Here is a 10405-nt window from a genome sequence, read left to right as displayed (position 1 = left end):
AGCATGCTCCACTACCCTTTGGTGATTAGGAGAAGCAGAATTTGCATCTAGCATTGAATCCTTGTATAACTTTTTACTTGTCAAATTAAGCCCATGCAATTAGTGTGTTTCTCCATAACTTTGATTCTCAATTAATCTCTCCTTCAAAGTGTTTTTGTAGCATTTTTTGTGTGTGGGAGAAGGTCTTATCGAGAGCAAATCAATAGTTGCCTACTTGCTCTAATCAGGTTTTGTATGAGCATCTAATTGTCCAATTAAAGTTTACAAGAATTAGTGCATCTTTGCACTTTGCTGAACAACAGCTCAATGAAAAATTTTGTGTGTGTGTGTGTGTGTGTGTGAAGCATTTAATTCTCATAGAATTTTTAGGTGGATAATAAGAGTTTTCAACCTTTTGAGACTTTTCAAAATGGAAGACAACTCCTTATTTTAAGGAACTTTCTTGACTTTATTCAAAAATAGGGACCCCAACTGTCAACAACGACTCCACACACACAAGGCGGTGCTACTCAGGGCCAGTCCACACACACAAGGCCGTCCATTCACGCAGGGCTATTGCTCTCCCCTGCCATGGGTTTGTTTCATTGCACACTTCAATGCAGGCCCGCTAGCCTCGCTTTTCCACAAGCCTTGACAACCCCATGTGGTTGCAACTCTGCCTCGACACACTCCTACATGATCAATCCCACCCAGAACTACCTTCCACCACCACAATGCTCCTGTGGACCTTCTAGCTCGTCATTCTCGTGCACCAACCCCTTGCTCTTTTGATGGCATTACCCAATACAGTGCCCCCTCACTCAAGCTCAGCACCATTGCCTTAAAAGGTACATTGCCTTACCATAGCATCTCAATTCTCAAAAGGTACATTGCCTTACCATAGCATCTCGATTCTCATCTAGTGGTCCACGCAATCTGCTATTTCCCTAAGCTGGCTCTCAGCTGCTAAATTTTGTGCATCCTTGCCCAACAAGTCACATAGTCACCGATGTGTGGTGCTTAATTAATTCACATCTTGCTCATCCTTGGATCGTGACCACAATAACAAGGCTAGACCACCGACGATGTGGCACTTCTTTTTTCATTGTCATCTGCACCTTGGATTGCCTTTGCACCATCACACACCTCTCACAAGCATCATCACCAAGTGTTGCACGTTGCTCCCTGCCTAGTCAGTCACCCACTTGTCAATGCTCTGCAAGTGATGTATATTTTCTCTTATTGTATGTAATTGAACTTTTGATTTCAGGTCCTTTTTCCCACATCCCCAATAAAGGAGCATTTACCATCCCTTAATGCTTTTAGCCTTGATTCCAATGTTGCATAGCTAGAGTTCCCATTACATGCAATCCTCATCCATAAAGAGCTAAGGCCACCAAAAGCTTCAAGACAAGATCACTTTTGCATGTGAAATGAATGTATCATTTAGCATTGCACACATAGGCATGACACCAATAACTTTTATGTATCAAACCTTTTGGAGCATTTCTTGAAAAAAAAAACATTATGTATGCAACATAAGTGCACCAAGGCATGCATGTACTACAACTGATGTGTATGTATATTTTACTCCATTTGCCATGGAGATCGCATCCTTGTCAGACGTGACCTATGAAGAATGACACGACTACATGAAGACAATAACACCAACATCACAACATCAAGATGAAGATGATGAAGGGGGCAACACTGATAACCTCTCTTCTTCAATGAATTAAAGCTTTATGATATGAATTATTTTGTATTACCATAGGTCTACCTTTTGAGCCTAGGATGATTACTATTGAACCATAGGCGATGAATCCGTTATGAGAACTGCCATGATGAATCATCTACTACACCTAGATGTATCAATAGAGCATAGCACCATGACATGAGATTATGATATCTTTTTATTTTCCCCCATGCGTTGTCTTAAGGGGGAAATTGGTAGGGTAAGCCCACACTTGGGGCATCACATGGGAAAGACACCTTGCCTACTAGGATGGCTGCGATGATGACACGGTCCAATAGAAAAAGAATGCAACCTCTCTAGCCAATGATTGTAAAGCACTAAGCCTATATTAGAGCTTATTCTCTAATGAAGCATCTACACTTATAGCTATCATCATTGTGTTTATGCTCTTGCTCTTGGCATAACCCTAAGTTGCATCACTCTAACCCCAATAGCACCATGGTAAGCTTAAGGCTTCATCCACCATAGCCTAGCTCACAAGCGGTGCTTCGGGTTGAGCACCCCAATTCCATCAAGTGGTTTTTACTCCCTGTATAAAGATTTTCTGGTACCATTTCTCATTCTTGTCTCGCAAGAAGGGGCTCTATCCCCCTCAATCAATGATGGTGCCATTAAACTTATCCATAAGGAGGGCTCTAGGGAGGAACTTTCAAACTGGAGGCCAATAACATGTTTGAATTTTGTACATCAAATCTTTTCTCTGGCATTAGCAAGAAGACTGAGTCCCCTCATGGAAAAGTTTATCCTGAAGGAACTGAAAGTTTTTATCAAGGGAAGGTTCATCTTGGATGACATTATATCTATTTGGGAGGGTATAGAGTATGATGAAGAGACAAACCACGACTTCATCTTCTTCAAGATTAATATTGACAAGGCATATGATAGAATATAGTGGGATTTCATTCTTCAGAGCATGCAAGATATGAGTCTTGGCAGAATATTCGTTAGATTTTTTCACTTACTTTTTGGAAATGCCATTGCTAGAGTCTTTGTCAATGGAATGTTGATTGATACTATACCCCTACACAAGCCTATTAGATAGGGTTGTCCTTTTTTCCTTTTGCTCTATGCAATTACATCTGATGCCTTGGGATGACTAAGAACATGTTGCATCAGGGAAAACTAAAAGGTATTTCTATTGAAGGGGCATCTGATCACCTTTGTCTTTAGAAATTTGCAGATGATACCAATGCATTAGTGAGGAATGATATTTAGTCGGTCAAAAAATTTTGCGAGTGCCTCAACCCTATCTTTTCTTGCAAGTGATTCAACAAGTTTCAGAGTTTCTACAGGTTCCACTCCACTCATCTCTCTCAGTCTGGATGCAAAATTTCAGATTTCTTGGTATCCCTAAGGGGTTTAATGTATCTTTCAACCAGAGGTGAGCTAGGTTTTGGAAATATTCAAAATATGATTATTTACCTGGCAGAACCACCAGCCTAACCTTTCAACTAGGGTGTTTGTATTAAATCATGACTTACTTTCTTCCCTTGTTTATTTTTTTAGCATGTTGGTAGCCCTCACATTACCAAATGAACAAAATATTTACATTAGCTAGGAGGTTTCTTTGGGGCTACACTGAATTTATCAGTAGAGTTCCTAAGGTAGATGCATGTCAATCATGTTGTAAGGCTAAGGAACTTGGAGGATTGGGCATCTTTAACATCCAACACTTATCCAATAAGTCAGCAAGAAAATGAAATCCCAAGCTCCTCTACCTCTTCAGATTTTTGGGCATGATGAAATTGTGAAGCTTCCATGAAATGGTCATGATGAAGAATTGAAGCGTAAATTTACAGTTTCTATCAGGGGGAAAGAGCACCATATTTGTGCAATTGGGAGCAAGGCTACACCAAATCATCACACACACAAGAGTTTTGAGGTTATGTTGGTTGTTTCCAAGAGTGATGATTTCATGGCTGAAGTTTTGATCTTTTTCAGTGTGTCTTTAGCTTCAAAGGTTCTATGAATCACTTGATTTTGCTTGAACCCTAACAGTCCACGAGGCCCTAACCGCACTGCATACTTCTTGACATCGCACATGCATTTCTCTTTCCTCATTTTATCATCACTCTCTTTATCATTACAGTTTGGCGTTTCCCTATTGTTGAAAGCACAATATTCCCAATTGCCACATTGTTAAGCTTGCTTGCGGCCCTTCTTTTGGCATCCCCACAATTGCTTACAATACAATCTTCCAAAAAGTAAATATCAATGTCCACCTTCATAATCACACCATATGCCCATCACGTGGTTGTATGTGTGCAAAAAAATGAGCAACTTACCTCTTTGTGTAGTGCATAGGAGACTGACATGTTTGATGAAGGATACACCATTGTAATGCAAACTTCCACTCATAACCATTCTCGGCAAAAGCTCCCATTCTTCAGTGTCCACATTGTGCACCTTAGGGTTATGGTCTGGATCATGATGTGCTGCCGTAGCTATATAAATTCTCCTGGCATAAAAAATGCAATGAAAGAAAGCTCTTCTAAAGTTCATGGGAGCCAAAGTTTCCCATCTCCATAAGTCAGATGCGATGTCCAACATGTACATGCCAGTGCAAAGTGCACCTGCGAGACAGTTCACGAAGATGTTGCCATTCACACATGCTATGCCACAATCATGTAGAACCCTAAGAGGCACATAGGCAAGAATTGTGGGGCAACCTCTCCCATGTCTAGCTATTATCAGCAGGTACGAAACAAAGCATTAGTTTTGTGTCTATAGGGATATAGCACACAATGTCATGATCATCCAGTCACACATGTTTTATGTCATGTAATGTCTGTTTTTTGTGTTCGTGTGTACATCCATGAATACTACACATGCAAATACATACATAGGTATACATGTGTGTCTATCTTCTTGCATCAAAAAGGCACTCAATCAAAATGAACTCACAATATATATAAATTATGGTTCTTCCCTATGCAAATAAACAACCCAATAGAGAAAATTTTGTGCTACTTGTGCCATGGCATGTTAGGATTGGAATTGGTTGAGCTACAATCTTCTAGTATGGACAGGGCATGAGGTCTTGGCAAGCGCCTCTTCGCTTGAAAGCAATCAAAGGTTTCTACATCAAAGAGATGATGAAGCAAAAGCAATCCGTTACAGGAAATTGTGCGATGTGCTCCTCGGGTGAGTTCGCTGTCAATGTGAGGCTCTCGTAAAGCATGGTTCCAAACCTTGGATGTTGCCAGAAAACCCGCCCCGAGCATGCCATGATAGTCTAGGTAGGATGCAATCCAAAGTCAAACAGTTAGCCCACAAATCAAGTCACCTCCATCGTCAAACTCAGGCTGTCACATTTTGTGTCTGTTTGCAGCTAATTCAAGGGTAAGAGGAGCACTAGATTATCTTCTCATGCACTCATATGCCGAGATGCTAGACTGCGGTGATGACAATGTTTGTCAAGTCTTATGTGCAATATATGCCAAGTCTTATGTGCCCATTGTTGTCGATGACCCTTTTGCAACGTCACATCACATACAAATTAGAGAACATTGTTGTTGTTCGCACACCTTGCCCCTACCCTGTTGCTGCTTCGCCTTGTGCTCTCCTGCTCGAGCTTCGCCGTTGAGGCAACCCTGCCTTGCGCAACCTTGCTCAAGCTGCTCTTGAATCTTGTACCGTGTTACCCGACACCTTGCTGCTCCGTTCCATCCAAAGTCCCCCTTAAAATTCAAAAGGTACAATCGTTGGTTTAGGTGAATTGGACCGTCGATCCCATACTTTAGCCCTTGTGGTAAATAAAGTGGGGAAAGTGAACCAACCTTTTCCCGAGCAGTGCTTGAACGTCAAGCTTGACTAGGAAAAAGTGGAAAAATGAGGGCCCATAGAGGGGTATCTCCGAAAGGTGAGTTTGTTGGGGGCCCAGCCCTTGACCGACCAAAATGGGAAGGGTCTTTTGGGCATCCACGTTTGTTGTGTGGAGTGCGTGCCAAGCAGACAGCGCTGCGCCGCTGCGCAGTCCTGGACAGTGAACTCCCCAGTCCCCATTGCATGCTTGCGCCTTTCAACAAGTTTCAAGCTTCAAAGCGTACTGCAATTTTCAAAATATATTCTTACATGACTAGGTATATAAGGCCTTCAGGGGCCATGGCCTAATTAGCTTCAAGCGAATGCCTGCTCTTTCTGCTTCTCTCAATTTCTCAAACACTCTCTCTCTCTCTCTCTCTCTCTCTCTCTCTCTCTCTGTGTCTCTCACATGAGTAATAGTACGTACTCACCCCACACACACGCACATCAACAAGCCCACACGTGTGGCATTGGCTTAATGGGTACGAGTCTCTTGTCCTCTCTCTCTCTCTCTCTCTCTATAGACTCTCCCCCACACTCACGCTATTGAGGGCTCTCGACTCTTGAGAGCCTGTGCTTCTCCTAGGCTACTCACACAGCTGCTTCTGGTATGGCCGAATGGCAGGACAAATGCTTTCTCTTCTGATTCAATTGATGTGTGCGCACCGATGTCGCATTCCGCACAACAACGGCAGGACAACCAGGAACTTTACATTTCTCAACCGCCTTGTAGCTGCTCTCGTAGCTTAGCTTTTTCCCTCATGCAGAGCTCAGGTACGTACCTCTTCCCTGTGGCACGTCCCCTTCCCCCAGGGTTCAGCTCCTCTCTCAGTCTCTCTCTCTCCATTGAGGAGCTACACTAAGCTTTGACGGGGTCCAATTCCCTACTTCTCAAAGTGGGTCCCAAGTGAGGAAAGCCCTCAAGTTTCCAAGGTAACTCTCTCTCTCTCTCTCTCTCTCTCTCTCTCTCTCACACACACACACACACACACACACACACACATACCAACACCATTTTTGTCCTTTGGGAGTTTGGGAGCTCATATGCTTTCTGTCTCATGCAGGTGGATGTGAGCCTCTGTATAAGCCATGATGAGGGAAATGAAGCCAACAGAGGTCTTGGCCTACTTAGGCTCCCTTGTGGGCATGATCACCGTCGCCCAAACCATGCTTCATACTGTGCTACCCCCTCCTTTAAGGCACCTGCTGCAGCGCTTCTTCGATAAGCTCAAGGAGCACTTCACTCGATATCACTATGTGGACATACCAGAGAATGACGAGTCTTGCCTCTCCAACGAGCTCTACGGGGCCGTCAAGCTACATCTCAGCGCAAATGCGAGAAGCTATGCCCCAAAGGCAAAACGGGTGAAGCTATGCCGGACCCTAAATTCATCAGAGATCACATGGAGCCCCGCCCGGAGCCAGCAAGTGCCCATGAGCTTCCAAGGTGCTCGAGTGTGGTGGGAGCATCACATTATCCGGCCACAGACATCCGATCCGCGCAGCCCATGGCGATCTTTCCGCGAAGAGGAAGTGGAGGATCGGCGCAAGTACACGTTGAGAGTTCACAAGTGCCACAAGGAACGCATCATCACCCCTTATATGGAGCACATTCTGAAGCAAGCCCAAGAGATCAAGCTTAGCAACAGACAAAGGCATCTCTACACCAATGCAAAAGGAGGTTCAAGCTACTACGACCTCTATCGCTCGACTTGGGATCATGTTCCTTTCAAGCACCCCTCAACTTTTGACACTCTGGCGATGGATCCTCAGCGGAAGTCGCAGATTCAAGCTGATTTGAAGTCATACATGGATGGACAGGAGTTTTATAAGAAGACAGGCAGAGCTTGGAAGAGGGGGTATCTTCTACATGGCCCCCCTGGCACTGGCAAGTCCAGCCTGATTGCAGCCATGGCAAACTTCCTTTGTTATGATGTGTACGACCTTGAGCTCACGCACGTCCGCTCTAATGGCGACCTGCGCAAAATGCTACTTAAAACCACAAGCAAGTCAATTATTGTGATTGAGGACATTGATTGCTCCCTAGACCTTGCTAGCAGCAGAGCCAAGAAGTCATCATCCCCATCATCGCCATCTTCATCTGCCTCCCGGAGGACATATGAAGGCAGAGGTGATGAGAAGGATGAGACATTGCCTCCAAGTTCGATGACGCTTTCGGGGCTTCTCAATTTTACAGATGGCCTCTGGTCATGCTGTGGAGAGGAGAGGATCTTTGTTTTCACCACAAACCATGTGGAAAATCTCGATCCTGCGCTTTTGCGGCCGGGGCGCATGGATATGCACATTCTCATGTCGTATTGCACGTATGCGGCTTTCAAGATCCTGGTCATGAATTATCTAGACATGGATGACCATGCCCTCTTGCCCAAAGTTGAGGGAATTATAGAGGATGCCCATGTGACGCCGGCGGAGGTGAGCGAAGTGCTCATGCGCAATAGGGATGATGCGGAAAGGGCAATGGAGGAGCTGATGGTGGCACTCGAGGTTGCCAAAGCAAGGCCATGGCCTCCACTACCTGTAAAGAAGGCAGGGGCAGAGGAGGCTGTGGATGGAGCTGGGGCTGGTGAGGTGGAGGAGGTGAAGGAAGCTGTGGAAGTAGAGAAGAAAAGCAGGTCTGGGGAGAAAGAGAGATGCCCCTTTTGTCCTTGTGGGAAGAAGGGGAGGGATAGGGAAAAGCATGAAGAGATTAAGGTGGAGAAGAAGGAAGAGAAGGATGTGTGCATTTGCATTGATAAAGGGGAGGTGACACAAAGCAAACCCAACGAGGGCAGTTGCATTAAGGGTGGTGACAATAATCAAGGTGATGGTGCTACTAATTGCCTTGTTAAGGAGGATGATGAGGTGCCACAGAGTAAAAAGTCAGAGAAGGCGGATTGAGAGAGAGAGAGAGAGAGAGAGAGAGGAGAGAGAGAGAGAGAGGGGCTCTCAAAATCTCCAGAGCTTGAAGTCCAGCTGCTATGCCAATACACTTCTCATTCCTTGTGTGGAGTTATTAAATTATGTGTGACTCATGTTTTGCGTGCGCATTTTTTGGGTTTTGCTTGGTAACCCTCTTTTTGCTTCGATATTCTACTTCCTTCGCACCACGGGTTTTGAACCGTCGACCTCGCCTCGACCCCCCACCCTGTTTTGGAGCCCTCAAAATGATGATAAGTTTTTGATTTGAATCAAGACTAGTAGTAGTAGTATAGTATGTGGTGCGCATATTATTGTTGGGGTCCGTAAAACATGATTTCTACTCTTAAAAAGCTATCGTCCCTTCCAGGCACCAAACACCTAATAATTCTTTGTTTTGTTTTAGGAGTCGGGTAGGGCACTCCCGGGCCGCTCTCCTCATACACCGGAAAAACACCAAATATGCTTTATTTCTACAATATATAAAGTCTGCTACATTCTTGAAAGTGATTGTTGAAGAGGTCATCCTCTCCTTGCTCTTTTTTAAGGTCACAATGTGATCAGACAAATCTTGGTGGTACAATGAGTTAGGCTGAGTTGATCGTCTTTTAATATATCAAGGTAATTGGTTCGTCCATTGTATGCTCTTTGAATGTTTTCACATGTTTTTATTTCCATCTATGGTTTGTCTTGTGTATAACATACATCATCCAATCACAACATTGCATATGTAGATTAGTACTCCACAAGGTAAATTCTGTATATGGCACCACAAAAAAATAAAATGGTTTAGTTATTTGTCTTTGCTAAATTGAAGTGCATGTTATAGAATTGAAGTCTAGCATGCAATGATCTCTCCCCCCCCCCCCCCACGTATATTTCCTTGTGAGAATCATATTCATTTACATGATTGAGCTTATCCGTTATCCACACTTTACACAATAGTAGCCATTCTGCTCAGCTCTCACTCCTTTAAACACAAGATACAATGTAAGGTACAAGAAAATTTTTTTGTGGCTGCACATTCTGTCCCTTGTAAATTCGAGAGTTTGAGATTCATACTTCACTCCAATGTTGAACTTCCGATCACATTGAGCTTACTTTACATGATTGAGTCTATTCTTACTTTACATGATCAAGCCATCTAGTGAAGCTTTTGCTCCCCTCAATGTAGAACATAAGGAATTGTAGAAAAGTTTTTTCATGTATGCACATTATGTCAGTTGAGCAGGCCGTTGTAAGAACCACCTTCAAAAAACAAACTGCATGCATGGTTTTTGAATAGATTTCGCAGCAAGAAGTTGAGAGAGTAAAAGGTACCTACACCCACGAAGGAGTTTAATGACTTGGTGTAGAGAGCTCTAAAGCTCGAGTAGCAAGCCAAGAAGGAGAGAATCCATAAGAGGCGGAGGTTTAACAGTAGTAGTTCTACGGAGAATTCCAACTCTACTTATACTTCTAGCAGTTCTGATAGTAGTTCAAACACAAAGAGCAAGGACAAAGATAAGAAAGGTTCTTGGTCTCGAAAAATCGTCGAAATGGCTAGGCACATTGCTGAAATGAGTCAGATCAAACCACCAGTCAGGAAGATGGAAACTTGATGCTCCAAATGTAAATCCAGAGATCATGTTTCCAACGAATGTCCACAGTGCACGTACTGCAAAGCGTATGGCCATCTGTTGAATAACTATGGCATTCGAATCTGTCATTTCAAGAAAGGTAAGGATTTGTCTCTCGTTGCATTTACAAATGCTGAATTGAATCACCTAAGGTAGAGACAACTAGTGGACCTAAAGAGGAAAATTCAGGTACCAGCGGACTGGTACTGGGCGCGGTAAAGAAAAGTCTTAATTGTTATAATTGTGAGAAATATGGGCACTTTGTAGCTCAGTGTCCAAAGGCACCCAGTACTGAGGCTACTAAGGCAAAAGCGTGGGAATTAGTTCCAGT

General features: G+C 43.7%; 1 pseudogene across 2 annotated transcripts; it reads left to right on the top strand.

The window, feature by feature from the left end:
- Positions 1-5806: 5806 nt before the first annotated feature.
- LOC147433353 (AAA-ATPase At4g25835 pseudogene) lies at positions 5807-9092 on the top strand (annotated as a pseudogene). Of its 2 annotated transcripts, XR_015185598.1 has the most exons (3): positions 5807-6021; positions 6165-6472; positions 6604-9092. The product of XR_015185598.1 is annotated as an AAA-ATPase At4g25835 pseudogene, transcript variant X2 (transcript). The 2 variants fall into 2 exon arrangements; XR_015185597.1 differs by having other exon boundaries at positions 5807-6472.
- The last annotated feature ends 1313 nt before the right edge of the window (positions 9093-10405 follow it).

This window comes from Adiantum capillus-veneris, chromosome 20 (assembly GCF_014529385.1).
Source record: "Adiantum capillus-veneris isolate H3 chromosome 20, ASM1452938v2, whole genome shotgun sequence".
In the NCBI taxonomy this organism is placed as follows: domain Eukaryota; kingdom Viridiplantae; phylum Streptophyta; class Polypodiopsida; order Polypodiales; family Pteridaceae; genus Adiantum; species Adiantum capillus-veneris.
Note: the sequence above shows the minus strand (reverse complement) of the source record. Positions and strands in the feature narration are given on the sequence as shown.